Source organism: Protopterus annectens, chromosome 5.part0 (assembly GCF_019279795.1).
Source record: "Protopterus annectens isolate FY-2018-M chromosome 5.part0, PAN1.0, whole genome shotgun sequence".
Lineage (NCBI taxonomy): Eukaryota > Metazoa > Chordata > Ceratodontiformes > Protopteridae > Protopterus > Protopterus annectens.
In genome coordinates this window covers 530,514,624-530,530,437 of record NC_056735.1, presented here as the reverse complement: position 1 = coordinate 530,530,437, position 15,814 = coordinate 530,514,624, and positions in this window count along the sequence as shown.

The window sequence follows — 15,814 nt, the reverse complement described above, 5'->3', positions numbered from 1 at the left end:
ATTTATTTATTTATTTATTTATTTATTTATTTTCAGTTTGATTACCGGGGAAGTCCACTGGGCCAAGAAGTGCCCATTTTCATTGGATGCCCGGGGAGAAAAGCTCCATGAACAGTATAATACAATATAGGTTACAAAATGCAAATAAAGGTTGCAAAGTGAAATACCATACAGTATAGGTTGCAAAATAGAAAATACAGGTTACAAAGTGAAATACAAGAGTAGGGTTCATATATTCGAGAGCTGCAGAGTGTAATATACAATATGAGACAGTTTAACAATTTGACGACAGAGTGTTTTTTTTTTTTGATGAAACAATATTTACATACTTGGAGTCAATTAAAGTCTGCTAGTTCTGGATCTTTTGAGAAATAAGAATAAGTATGAGAGTATAGTGGAGTGGGGATAAGGAGAGCTTAGTGGGGAGTCCCTAGAATTTAAGTGGGGTGAAAGCAGGAGCATTTCCATTTGGAAGACATGTGAAGAAAAAGTTGAGTTTTGAAGGATTCAGTGTTGGGTATAGTCCTAAGTGAAGGAGGCAGAGAGTTCCATTTTTTACCTAGAGAAAAGGAGAGTAAAAGCTGGCCAGCGGGTCATTTGGGTTTAAGAATGGAGATTAGGTTTTGGTGTTCGGATCTCAGTGATCTGTTAGGGATGTATGGAGGAAGGATGTCCTTTAAGGCTAGACATTTATCAGGGGAGAGTATTAGTTTGTGAGCAGTGGTTAGTTGTAGATAGTCTAGGTGGTTAGGGAGTTCTAACCAGTTCAGATAGTGAAGGCTGAGGCAGTGGTGAGTTGATGTTTTGGATTTGGTGGCAAATTTAGAGATCTTATTATATCAAGCTTCGAGCTTAGAGGTGTTGGAAACAGACAGATTGGTTAGAAGAGGGGCTCCATATAGAAGGGAAGGTAGGAGGTAGATGGTTGTCAGGGTATGCCTAGTGGAGATGGAAAGAAAGTGATTGTTCCTATACAGCATACCAAGCTTTTGGTGGGTTTTCTTTATGTTTTGGGTATGTGAAGATCAAATTTGAGGTGTTCATCTATGGTAATGCCAAGATGTTTTGCAGAGGGGACCACTTTAAGGGCACTGTTAGTTTGGCTTAGGACATTGAAAGTGTTTTTGTCCAAAGAGGAAACCTTGAAGGGGAGAAAAATTAGTATTTTGGATTTATTGGAGTTGAGAGAAAGGTGGTTTTGGTGCATCCAGTTCTCTGTAGTGGTAAAGGCTAATTGGGTTTTGGTCAGTTGTTCAGGAAAGTTTGGGGCAGAGCAGACCAAGGTAGAGTCATCAGCGTATTGGATGACTGTGGTGTCAGGGATGAAGGTGTGAAGGTTATTTATAAAGATGTTGAAAAGCATGGGTCCAAGGATGGACCCCTGAGGAACGCCAGTAGGTGTAGGCAAGAAGGAAGAGAAGGAGTTCTTCCATTTGACTGCTTGAGATCTATCAGATAGGTAACTGGAGAACCAGGAAAGAGTATTTGGGGAGAGATTGAGATTAGCCAGATGATGAAGAAGGTGAGTGTGGGAGATGGTGTCAAAGGCTTTTGAAAGATCTAGCAGTACTGTGGATACAATGAGTCCAGAGTCTCTTGCTTGATTGACAGTTTCTAGGAAGGATAGTAGGACACTTATGGTACTGTGGCCAGGATGGAAGCCATGCTGGGTGGGTGTTAGGAGGTGATTTTGAATTAGATAAGGTAAAAGATGGTGGTGCACACAATTTTCTAGAATTCTAGATATTGGAGAGAGTAGGGCGATGGGGCGGAAGTTAGAAATAGTGGTGATTTTGCCTCCTTTGTGAAGAGGTAGGATGTAGGCTGAACGCCAGAGTTTTGGTACGTATGACTCATTTAAGGATCTATTAATCAGAATACTAATTGGGAGAGCGATACCTTCAGCTGCATGTTTGAGGAAGGTAGAGGGAATGTTGTCAGGGGCATTAGAGCATGGATTTAGCTTGGATAGAAGCTTTTTTATAAAAGTGGTGGAAACAGATTTGAGATGGAAATTGAGGGGATTGTTGTTTGGGTGAAAAGGGAGTTAGGTGGGTTATTATTAGGGAATGTTTTGGTTAGCTTAGCTATGGATTCAGTAAAGAAGGTATTGAAGTGGGAGCTTAGTTCACTGTCGGACAGATTAGGGTCAGGGCAAGGGTTGTTTTGAGATCCGGGATGAAGTAGGGAGTTGACTGATTTCCAGAATTGTTTTGGGTTTTTATTGTTATTGGACTGGAGTTTATAATAGTAGTTTTTTTTTTGTCCTTGGTAATAAGTTTTTTTACTTGGTTGTAGAGTTGGGTATATAGGAGTAAGGTAGAGGACAATTTATTTTTCTGATAGAGCTTCCAGGATTTGTCTCTGTGACGCATAATGTGTTTAGTTTTTTGGTCAGCCATGGTGCAGAATTAGTTTTGATTTGCTTATTTCTTAGGGGGGCTAGGGAGTTAAGAGTACCTAGGAAGATAGTGTTAAAATGATCTACAGCATTGTCAAGTGGGAGGGTATTTAGAGGTTGCCAGTTAATTTGTTTAAAGATGTTAGAAAAAATTAAGGGGTTGAAGTTGCTGAGGTTACGAGTTTGAATATAGAGATGTTGGTGTTGGATGGAGCTACTTGATCGATGGATAAAGGCAGGGAGATGATCACTGAAGGTGTCAGGGATAGTGCCACAGAGAGTGATTTTGTTTGGATGGGAGACTAGAATCCAATCTAAGATGGACCCTGGGGGTGATTTTTGTTAGGGTGAGTAGTTGAAGAGATTACTTGGGTGAAGTTTAGAAGGTTAATGGAAAGTGAGGGGGATGGTGTTTTAATTTTATTCCAGTCGATATTGACATCACCTAGAATATAGGTTTCATATTTTATTTGAGTTGAGGCCCAGTATAGAATATCTTCAAGGGTGGAGGTATTGTTGCCTGGGGAGATGTATAAGGAAATGAAGCAGATATTTTTATGTTTATTTAATCGGAGAAGGCTTGCTGAGATTTTGGAATTTTTGAAATTAGGGGTAGGGATTTGAAGAGGAATTAGAGAGAGAAGATTGGAGTAAATTAGAGCAGAACCTCTGCCTTTTTTGTTTAAATGGTCACTTCTGAGGATATAGTAACCAGGAGGTAATATTTCAGAGTCAGTGATATGGGGTTTTATACAAGTTTCAGAGATGGCTAGGATGTCAGGTTGATTGTGATTAATCCAGGCTTGTACATGGTGACATTTGTTGTTAAGGCTCTGGGCACTGATAGTGAAGATATTCAGAGTGCTAAGGGGGGAAGTGGGAGGAGAAGAGAAAGGGTGGGGAGTGTTATTTGTTGTAGGTGAGGAAGAGGGTGGAGGGATGGAGTAGTTTGTGCTGAGGCAAGGGCCAGGGTTAGGATGAATGACTCCAGATAAGGCTAGGACATTGTATGTGATGCGTTTTGGTCTGCAAGGTTTGTATAGTAGGTATTTGTTAGGGTTTAGCAGAAGTTTCAGAGAGAGAGTTTTAGTTGAGGTATAGAATAGTTTGGGATGAAAAAGATGCAATAGGTTGGGTGTAATAAGGGAGGAGGATATGGAGTGAAAGTGAGGGAGATGGAGAGGTTGTGGTTGGGAGTTAGGGATAGTTTGAGTAGGTGGGAGGAATGGAGGAGCATTATGGGAGTAAGAAGTAGCAAGATACAGAGGTATTAGTAAGATGAGAAGGGAGCTAGGGAGTTGAATAGTTAAGGGGAGTTGGTAGGGCATGTTTGGATAGGGTAGGGTAATGTACAGTGAAGAGAAGAATAATGTGGAATGCTAGTTGAGAAGGGAAGGTCTAGATGTCAATGGAGAGAGTTAGATATTGTAGACAAGGATAATGGAAGAATGAGTGTATAGGGGTATAGGAAAATTGTAGTGGGAGGAGTAGTTGTGGGAGGGGAAAGAGATGTGGAGTGTTCTCTGATTAGAGAATAGGGGAAGGGGTAATTGGAAGAGGTCTGTGATTGGATAGTAGGCTTGGTAGGAGGAGTTGGTTAGGTGTAAATGTAGATGTGCTGGGGCGGGTAGGAATTGGGGGCAGGGTAGGGGAGCAGAGTGAGCCCGTAGGGCGAAAGGAGCGGGTTCAGACAGGTAAGTGAGCCAGTCAGCCAAAAACTAACAGTAAGCAGTTGATTACTGAGTTCCTTAGTTGAGACAGGGTAGGTCAAGGGGGATAGGTAATACTGGTCGTGAAGGTAAGTAGTAGCAAAGCAAAGTAAGCAGTGAGTAGCAGGTAGAGATAGGGCAGAAAGACAGTTCACAAGCCTAGGACAGAAACATTAAAAAGCTATGGAGATCAGGGAAGAATGGAAGAGTTACGTACAGTCCTAGTTTAGAATGCCATCTAGTGGTCAGTTAGAGTAATAACAACAGAGGCAAGTGAGCAGAGAGATATATCAGGGTTAGGGAAGGCTCTTAAGGAATAGTTTCAGGAGACAGCACAGAAGTGATAAAGGATCTAAATGCTAGGGGATAGAGAGCGGAGAGAATGGCTGCTAGGTATCCTGGCTACGGTAGCATATAGTACGTACATTAGATATTAAGCAAGTGTTTAAATAATACCACTTTTAACACATACTTTCCTGCCTCCTAGTGAACAGGGTTCATTAAGCAGGACGGCAAGTCTTTATGCTATAGTAGACTTGAATGGATTTGGTCTGCAGGGAGTCCTTTCACCAGGTAGGTGTGTTCAAGGTTTAGTCTAGGATAGAAGGTTCAAGCCTAGGAACAGTGGGGACAAGGGGAAAAAAATAGTGAAGGGGTAAGAAAGAGATATTCAGAATAGGGTAGTGCAGACAAGCATGCAGGTCAAACAAGTTAACAGGTAGTAAATACAGTAGTGGTAGTACTCAGTAGATTTGAGTTCATACAAACAGTTGAAAAATATTCATAGCAACATGTATAGATACAAAGCAAAGTATACCGACATCTGTTCAAGCAGACATTAGAAAACATTCATTGTAAAATTAGCAGGTAGAATGTAGGGCATCCCAGCATATATTCAAGCTAGCAATAGGTACACAGTAATCATACAATTAGAGAACGGTCTTAAGCAGTATGCAGCTGTCAAGCTAGGTATTACTAGAAAGAATACAACCAACTGGAGCTAGGTTCTGAGTGGTGAGGGCAGTAAGCTAAGGTAGTTAATTGTAAGAGAGGCTAGTGGGAATTACAGTCTTTGCTTGAGCAACTTAACGAGCTAGCATTTAAGCAGGACAATTGTAAGCCATGTGCCCAAGATAGTGAAAAGCTAGCATATATTAGGTTAAATGGGGAGGCTGTGTTCTTTTGGTGATTTAACAGTGCTGTATTACAATTTAGCAGATACTACTAGGCTTTTGAGCATACGCTCAGTTTGTAATACTAGCCCAAGCACTGATAAAGCAGACTTGGAAGCTGGGACCCGATAAGCCCTGCAGCCACAGAAAAACATAAGCTGTTATGCTAATAGCCGAGGAGCTGAAGCATTAGTCAAAGGTTTAAAGAAACACCAACATTTTTTTCACATCTACATGTTACAAAATCATATTTATACAATAAATATATACAGACAATCAATTCAACATGTCATTTTATACACACACACACATATATGTATATATATATATATATATATATATATATATATATATATATACATACATATGAATATATACATATATATATGTATATATATATATATATAAAATATGTGTGTGTGTGTGTAATATATGCTATTTATGTACATATGATTATAGTAAAGTCTTTGAATGTGTATTTCATTGACCGAATTTACTGTATTCTACTTTAATTAAAATTTCTGCTTGTAAGAGTGCAGAAGATTTCTAACATGGCAACATCAGTTGTTCATTTGTTGTATGAGATGTGCTTTCTGTTACATTAAGTGGGTTTTTCTGTAATAACAAAACTTTCAGATATACCAATAATTTCAGTGTTAAAGGTCAGGATGTATGTGTGTGAGTCGTTGTGAGTTAGGGATTGGGAAGAGGACATATTTAGTGGCATTCATAACATAATAAAAAACAAAAAGTAGAGCAGACACACCAAAACAAAGGCACTTCAATGAGTTTTAGTTTACTGAAGTTTATTTTTCAGTATTTAGTCACTTTAGTGGCATTCATGTTTGAGAGTGTGTGCGTGTGTGTGTGTGTGTGTGTGTGTGTGTGTGTGTGTGTGTGTGTGTGTGTGTGTGTGAGATTGTGTGTGTGTGTGTGTGTGTGTGTGTGTGTGTGTGTGTGTGTGTGTGTGTGTGTTCCTCAGTGAAAAACTACCTTACTGATTTTAACCTGCCAAGCTACTCTGTTTCAAACTAAAATAAAGTCCATATCATTGGCTAATAGTTTGTGGAAATCCAGTGTAATAATATTCGCCTTTGCATTGCTATGCATTTATTTATTTATTTATTTATTTTCAGTTTACCGAAGTCCACTGGGCCGCTGGCGTTTAGCTTGAGGCCCAGAAGCCCATAGCTACAAAATGCAAATAAGCTGCGGCGCGAAATACCGCTTAAAAGTATAGCAGGCTGCAAAATAGGCACAGAAAATATAAAGCAGCCATAAGAGAGGGTAATACATCTGAGAGCTGCATGCATTACGCTACTACAGGTTGTGTTTAACAACTTGACGACAGGAGTGCTTTGATAAAACAATATTTACATGCTTGTCACTCAAAGCCCGGTGTCTGATCTCGGTACAAGAATGTGAGAGTGGCAGTGGAGGGGGCCAAGAAGAGAAGAGCCCCTAGAATTTGCTTTAAAGCGATACTCACTGAAGATAGGTGAAGAAAAGTTGAGCTTGAAGGATTCACTGCTGCTAATCCTGCTGAAGGAGGCAGAGAGTTCCATTTTTACCTGGAGAAAAGGAGAGTGTGCCGGGCCAGCTGGCCTTGGCTGGGAAGAACGGAGGACAGTTTAAAACAGACCAGGACTACAGATGCGGAGGCGATGTCCCTGGCGCCAGGCATTTGCATTGTGAGTACATTAGCTTGCAGGTTAGTTGGTAGATAGTCTAGGTAGTTAGACTTAACCAGTTCAGAGAAGGCTGAGGCAGTGGTGAGCTTGTTTTGATTTGGTGGCAAATTTGTGAGATCTTATTATAGCAAGTTTAGAGTGTTGCAGCTGCATGTCTGTTGCTAGAAGAGTGGAACTCATACAGAAGGGAAGGTAGGACAGGTGGCTGCCAGGCGGCCTGTATATGAAAGAAAGTGGATTGTCTCTATACAGCACACCCAATGCAGGGTTTCATGCTCTGGTTGTATGTGAAGATCAAATTTGAAAGTTCACCCATGGTAATGCCAGCGAGTTTTGCGAGGGACCACTCAATGGCGCGGCTCGGGGCGTTAGTGTCCTGAAAGCGTACCGGATTTGCCGGAGTTTTGTGAGAAAGGTGGTTTTGGTGCATCCAGTTCTGTAGTGGTAAAGGCTAATTGGTTTTAATGCCGTTCAGAAAGCTTCTAGCAGAGCAATCAGCGTAGAGTCATCAGCGATTGGATGCATCGTGCGGCCAGTGAAGAAGGTGAAGGTTATTTATAAAGATGTTAGGCAAAAGCATGGGTCCAAGGATGGACCCTGAGGAACGCCAGTAGTGTAGGCAAGAAGGAAGAGAGAAGGAGTTCTTCCATTAGATCTGCTCTATCTACTGATAGGTAACTGGAGAACCAGGAAAGAGTACTGGGGAGAGATTGAGATTGCTTGGGGATGACGAAGAAGGAGTGGGATGGTGTCAAAGGCTTTTGATGGACTGAAAACAGTGGATGTCGAGTCAGAGTCCTGCACAAATGGACAGTTTTGTGGAAGGATAGGTAGCAGCGCACTACGGCCAGACAACAGTGGGTGTTACATAGATGCGATTTTGAACAGATAGCGTTATAGTATACGCATTTAAGAACTTGTATACTGAGAGAGCAGGCTGATGGGGCGGAAGGTTAGGAAACAGTGGTGTTTTGGCCTCGTAAGAGGTAGGATGTAGGCCGAATGCCAGCCTTGGGCACTTATGACTCCATTTAAGGACCGCCAACCGTGAATACTAATTGGGAGAGCGATACCTTCAGCTGCACAGTGAAGAAGAGGAATAAAGAAAGCAAGAGAGATTGGATATGAAGACAGATAGTGTAAATTGCAACTATATTAAGTTATTAAAAGTATTTGTAGTGTATAGTGGCCAAAACATTTAAGGTGGTTTAATTATATGACTACAAGAAAAGACAAGGTTATTGAGATAGTGTTCTTTTAGTGCAAATTTAAATGTTTTTAAAGAGTCTAGGTGGGTAATAAAGAGAGGGAGCACATTCCAAAATTTGGCAACAGCATGGGAATAGAGACATTGTCCAGCTCTTTTGTTGGGTTTAGTTATGGTTAGGAGTTGTTTGTTACAGGACCTAAGATGCCGAGTGTGTGTTTGTATTAAGTTTGAAGAAATGGGCAGTAGTTTGTGGGTGAGAGTAAGTTGGGAGGAATGTAGGTAATGTGGGAACTCAAACCAGTTTATAGATTTAAATCCAGGCAATGATGCATGTGAGTTGGCATGTTGGAGACAAACTTAGCTATGACTGCAGTATGTTCGGGAGAGATGTGTGTAGATTAATGAAAATGGGGCAACCAAAGAGAAGGGAGGGTAGAAGTAGGCTATTAACTAGTTCCAACTTGGTAGACTTATCCAAATAGAGTATATGCCTATACAGCTTGCCAAGCTTAAAATGGGTCTTTTTGATTGAGTTGAGTATATGATTCTCAAAGAATAGTTTGTCATCAGTTGTGATGCCAAGTAGTTTAGCTGTTTTTACAATTTCAATTTCTGTATTGTTTTGAGAGAATATTTTAAAGTCTAGAGTTAGAGGTTTAGGTATGAAGAGTAAACGTTTTGTTTTTTTGGGGGATTAAGTAGTAATTGAGATTCATTAAGCCAGAATTCAATGGAAGTAAATGCATTTTCTGTTAACTTTAGGAGATCTGAGATGTTGTTAGAGGATGTAATTATTATCAAATTGTCTGCATATTGAATGTACTTTGCAGGGATGTTTTATGGAGATTATTAATAAATATCTTAAAAAGCAAGGGTCCAAGAATAGACCCTTGGGGAATGCCTGTGTTGTTGACTAGGTAATCGGATTTCTTGCTTTGCCATCTAACAAATTGTTTTCTGTTGTGTAGATGGTTATGGAACCAGGTTAGAGTGTATGGGGAGCAGTTTATGGTCTCAAGTTGTAAAAGTAGTTTTGAGTGGGACACTGTATCAAAAGCTTTTGACAGGTCTAGTAGGATCACTGATGTTAGTAGGCCTGCATCAAGAGCTTTGTATACAGTGTTGGTAAATGACAGTAGGGCTGTTGTTGTGCTGTATGCTGGCCGAAAACCATGTTGGGTGAATGCGAGTAAGTTATTGTCTGTGAGATGTTTTAGCAGTTGAGAATGAATACGCTTTTCTAGAATTTTAGATAAAGGTGAAAGTATGGAGATAGGCTGGTAGTTATATAGATCACTGATGATACCACCTTTGTGAAGGGGAGTAATAATTGAGTTTTTCAATAGTTATGGGACATATGAATCAGAGATTGATTGGTTAATGAGAATGCTAATTGGAAGAGCTATAGAATCTGCTGCAAGTTTTACGTATTCATCTAGGAGGTCATCAGAAGAGAAGGAGCATGTTTTTTAATTTTGAGAGCAGTTTATGAACTGGAGAGGTGGGTACTGGTTGTAATGTAAATAGAGGAGTTGATGGGTTTTTGTTGGAATTGCAATTGATGTGGGGGGTGGTTAGAGGGTGTATTGTCGTTTATGTTGCCAATTCTGTTAGTTTGTAAAGAGAAATTATTAACAAGTTTTTGGATACTATCAATAAAATGAGAACTGAAGGCTTGGTCAATTTCTTGAGGGTCTTTGTCAGGAGATGAGGAGGGGTTGTGTTGAGTACCAGTATTTAGGAGAGAAAACAGAATTCCAGAACATTTTGGGTTTTTTTTGTTGAGTAAAGAGTTTAGTGGAGAAATAACTGTTTTACCATTGATGACTTGCTTTTTGGCATTGTTACGGAGTTTTTATATCTGAGTTAAAGTTGTGGGGTTCTATTTCTATGTCATTCCTTCCAGGCTTTATCCCTTGAGGTAATTAACTGTTTAGTTAGTTTAGTTAGCTATTGGGTATGGTTAGGCTTTACTCTTTTAGTACGTGTGGGGGCAAGACTGTTTATTGAAGTTGTTGACTGCTTCATCCAGTGGGAGAAATTTGGTAGAGGACCAGTTGTGTGTTTTTAGAGTCTCTAAGAATAGTTATTGATTGAAATGGGTAAGATTCCTAGTTGTTCTTAGAGAATGCAGTTTGTCTATTTGAGGTTGGGTTCTATGGGTATAGGCAGGTAGATGGTCACTAAAGGTATTGGGTAGGGTCCCTGCCTTGGTGAATTTTTGAGGGAGTGAGACGAGTATCCCGTCCAGGGTTGATTCTGCTTGTTTTTTTACCTTACAAGTGGGGTTAGAGATGAGTTGAGTAAACCTGTGTAAGTTAATACTATTTATTGGCGAGTCAGAGTTGAGAGTTTGCCAGTTTATATTTGTATCGCCAAGAATGATGGTTTCATTTGATATATTGAAGGTGGTCCAGGATAGTAGATCTTCCAGAGTAGGTATGTTTTGACCTGGGGGAATATAGAGTATAGCAATACATAATTGTTTTCTGTCATTGACATGAAGGTTAAGAGTAGTAAGAATTCCATATTTCCAAATGTTGGCATATTTTTGTTATATGGTGTAACAGCTAAAGTGTTACAGTAGAGTAATGTGACACTTCCATCTTTTTTATGTAGCCAGTCATTTCTATGTATATTATATCCTGGAGGTATTATTTTCGTGTTAGCAATATGTGGTGTCAGCCAGGTCTCTGTGAGTGCTACAATATCTGGGGAGTAGTGAAAGAGCTAGGCATGGAATTTGGTGGTTTTGTTACAGATACTACGCACATTAATTGTAGTGAAGCAGAGGTTCTTGGCACTTGAAGAAAGGTTTTGGGTAGAATGGTTGTTAGGTCCAGGGTTGGGGTGAATGTCGCCACATAGAGAGAGGGCCTGGTAGTGACATGTAATTATGGAGGGATGTTGAGTAATGAAAAAAGGCCTATGGTGGGGGTTGCAAATTAATTTTACCTTGATTGTGATGACAAATTATCTAATCTTTGTAAGGTGCCACATATGGAAGTTGAATAAAGAGGGTGAGATGTCAGAGAAACTATTGGTATTAGTGTGGGATCCAATGGGTAATGTGGAAAATGTTGAAGTTGGGGAGTGGAATATAGTAAGTAGGGAGGTGGTGTGCGATAGAAAAAGAAGAGTGGAGGTAAGGGAGATTAAGATAACGCAAGGTTTTGATGTATAGTACACATAAGGAAACGGCCGTGGTACTATAGTTAAGGAGAAAAATGAGGAAGATTCAGGAAGGGGAGATGTTAACAAGGAAGAAAACTAGGATGGAGTGAATGGAAGGATACTGGCATAGGTGTCTGGGGTTTGCTTGGGGGTTAGACCGGAAAGGGAGGAGCTTATGGAAGGTATAACTGTAAATGATGTGGGAGTGGGAGGAAATGGTGAAAGGGTAGGGGAGAGAAGGGAACCTCAGTGGAGCAAGGGAGAATGGAGTGGGCAGAAAACTTGAGGCAGCTTGCCAGACCACAGTAAAAAAAATCAATTAGCAAAGTGTGCCACAAGACAGTGGAGCAGTTAACAGTAGGCAGTTCCTTGAGGTAAGAAATGTACACAGGTAATAGCAACCTAACACATGCTGCTTTATTAGATCTGTACAGCTTTGCAGCCCATGGTATTAGCAGTTGCTAAAAGGAGAGATGAATGGAGGGAGAAAGTTCAGGGAAAAGGGTAGGGGAGTCCAACACAAATTGTTTGAGTTAGTGAGTGTGCCACTAGTCAAGTAAGCACTAACGTTTTTCATTACAGAAACTGGCCTAGTACACCAGGAAGATTGGGAAATTGAGAACAGCCGCTAGTACACCCAGAAGATTACTGAAACTAATAGTTCCCCTGCAGGTGAGATGCGCTCTTGGCTTTTTTGCCACAAGGAAGCTGCAAAGGGGTGGGAGATCCAGTTAAGTAGGGTTAGTCGGGTGTACACATTGGGAAATTGAGAACAGCAATTGGGGAATAGAGGAAATTCCCTTCATGAAGATGAAAAGCCTGTTTGAATATATATGAGAATATCTATAAAACTATAGTACACACTTTAAAAAGTTATGCTGGTACTCTGTTTTGACCCCAGTACCATTTAGACCTCCACAACAATGCACTAACCCATCAAGCCACAGAGTCAGTTAATGAGCAGCTGTATTCTACAAAATATATAGTAATTCTCATATTTTCTCAATTAAGTGTGTTTGCGCAAATTGTTCAGCAACGTCACAGTGCATTATTATTATGCAGTTTTCTTCATTTGAACCTGTAAAACACAGGGGGAACATGTGTAGGGTGTTAAACTGGAGTATAGATGGTCCGGGATTCTAATCTAGGGCATGCATACATTATTTATATTATTGTGAGATTGCAACTGACACAATTGAACTCAAGATGGAATTGCTCTTTTTGGAACTTAATGTTTTCATAGATTGTAACAGGTGCTCATAAGTTACCATTGTGCAAACCAATGTAGTTGTTTTAAAGTGTGTGTGACGCTAGGCAGCACGCAACATTTCAGATGTATCTCAATGCATATCTAAACAATCCTACCTTGGTTTGTAATTTCCTGTGGAGTTGAATGGTAAGAGAAGTTTTAATTGAAATTATATTTCATTTGTTATCACTGTTTTTCACTGTTTGTAGGTAGGAAGGGATAGCTTGTTAACATGATTTACCTTGATTCATATTTTGTTGTTTTACCTTTGAGTTCACTGGTGGTTGTTAGAAAGGGATAGATTTTAGACATAAAGGAAGTACAGCTTTTGTCAGGCTTGCAGAATGTGTGTGATCAGAACAACTTTAATGTACTTACTTTAGTATTTAGTTGTATATTGCTTGTGTGATTATTGTCATAGAAGTTGATTTAAGTTTTCTTTCAACTCTGTGGTTACCGATTTTGATTATTTTTTTCTTTTACAATATTTTATGTGTTTGAAGCTGAATATGGATTCCTTAAATGAGTATGCAGTTAATGATTTGCTAATGCACATATCTTGTACAGTGTAATAAATGCTATGCATATTTAAAGGTAACAGCTGATAACACTGGTGATCTGTGTTCCTCATGTCAACAGTTGGATGATTTGCTTACCATTGTTAGAAGTAAATCTAGACTTGATGATTGCACTTGTGCAATTGGCATGGCTTGGAGAACTGTTGCTTCATATATTAATGATTAAACTCGTGAGATAAATAATGCTAGGCAAAGAAAAACTTTGGAATTCTGGATGCAAGTATCCAGCAATCTGAAGATCCAGATTGCTTAGACTGAAATAAGAAAAGAAAGAAAGGAAAAAAGTTCACAACAAATAACAAGCAAGAAAAAGAAACTGATTAATGTCTGTAAAGGAAAGAGAATATTTATTAAAAAGGACACTGCTTTTGTTGTGTAACACACAAGTTACAGGGAATGATAATATTTTTCTATCTGAAAACCTTCAGTCTACAGAAAAATGCATCATTTTTCCAAAAGAGAAAGTAGAAAAAAGTGGCAAGGGGCAGGTGAAAAGGAAGAAATCAAAACTGAACATGGAAGGATTGAAGGACATTACTGTAAGAAAAAAGAAGACAAAGACAGATGTTGACTACATGGCTCAAGCTATGGATTTACAATACCAGCTGGATGAGAATTTAATACACAATGAAAACAGCGGGGTTAATAAGACTAATGATGATGAAGATCTATCCTTTGTAACAATTGATAGAGCAGATATTACTGTACTAGAAGTTGAAGATTCTTCAGAACTGGTCAACAAAGATCTTCTTGTAATTGGAGATTTAATTATTAGAGGCACTTATTTGCAGAGAAGATAAGGAATGTTGAATAGTGTTAGGCTTTTCAGAAGCAAAAACAGAAGATGTGAGACAAGCCATGGAATGCCTTAATGTAAAGATGTGTGGATCTGTTTTTATTCATGTCAGTACAAATGAGCTCATCCACAAAGATTCTCTGACTATTGGTAGGGAACTGACAGCCCTCTTAGTACAGCTTGTACTGGTGTTAGGACATATTTTTTCACAAATCACCTATAGAAAGGATAGTCAGGTCACCGTGAATGAAAGGATTTTTTTGTAAATACCTACATGGAAAAATGTCCTGTTTTAAAAAATGGAAATGCATAGAGCATCCAAGACTAGTTTTGGGCACACGTGTTCAGACAGGCTGGTGTGCATTTGTCAAGATCAGGGAAGATAATTTTTGCAGCAGATATTTTCCAGTATTTGACAAACACTAGGCAGGATTTTTCCAGGTCGAAAATTTAACAGTTCACATTTTGCAACATTTGATGTATCTCAGATGGTTGTTAATGCTAGGGGCGTTAATAATAACAATTTTTTTATTGGAAGATTTGCTACATTCCCATAAGATTGTTGTTATTATTTGTGAAACATGGTTAAAGAACAATGACTGGAAACCAGTTCTGTCAGGGTATAAATGTTTTTACCGTAACAGACATTCTAACAAAAAATCAGGTGGAGGTGTTATGATAGGGATTAAAGATAGTTATGAGACCTGTGATTATTACATGTTCAATGATATAATATTATAGACTGTGTAACTGTGACAATAAAGACAACCCTGGAATATATAACAATTGGAGTGTATAGACCACCAAAGTCAAGTGCAGATGACCTAGAGGAATTCATACATGTCTTGCATGAAACACAGGAGGGAAGAATAATATTAGCTGGGGACTTAAATTTACCAGAAACAGACTGAAATAATATTGATTCAACAACATTAGTAAGGAAATTATTCATAACATATATTTAGGAACAACAATTGCTTCAGATTGTAAAAAAATCTACCAGGGGATAGGACATAAATAAATTACTATTACTTCAAGTCACGTTTTGCAACCGTTGATATGCAGTGATCATGGGGTTATAAAGGTTAATTTGTTGCCAGATAATTCTGCCAAACTGAAATCTAAACCAATGCACAGAAGGTTAATTACAGATTATATGGAAGCAAAACAGTCATCATGCAAAACTAACTGGAGTAATGTGTTCAGTGGAAAAACTGCAGATGGAATGTGGAAAGCTTTGAAACAGAAATTGTTTGAGTGCAAAAAATAAAAAAAATGTTTAACATCAGGGCCTAGGCATACAGTGTCAGGGGGATATATGTTCATAACAACAAATTATCTGATTAAGGTGAGATACAAAAATATAAGAAATGGAAGAGAGGGAGAACTACAACTTTGAAAACTGAAATAAACAAGCTGGACAAACAGATTACGCATAGTGTGAGATAAAAATTTATATAAAGGTACTGAACATAATAGGAAACCTTTTTATTGATACATAGGATGTGGAAGGAGTAAAGACATAGAAATTGATAAAGTGCAAATTTTAAAAATTATTCTCAGACACAACAGATTTTAAATATATTTTCAAAATCTATGCAAAACAGTTTGGCTCCACAAAAGGGGTGATAAGTTTTCCTAGTGATATCCAGGTTACCTCAGATACTGGAATTACATTAGATTATATTGAAAAACAACTGTGCAAACTGGATCCAAAGAAAGCACAGGGAGGAGATGGAATTAGTTATAATGACCTGATAACACTTCAGCAAGAACTTACGGTACCATTATATCTATTATTCACTAGGTTATATAAATATAGGGAGATTCCTTG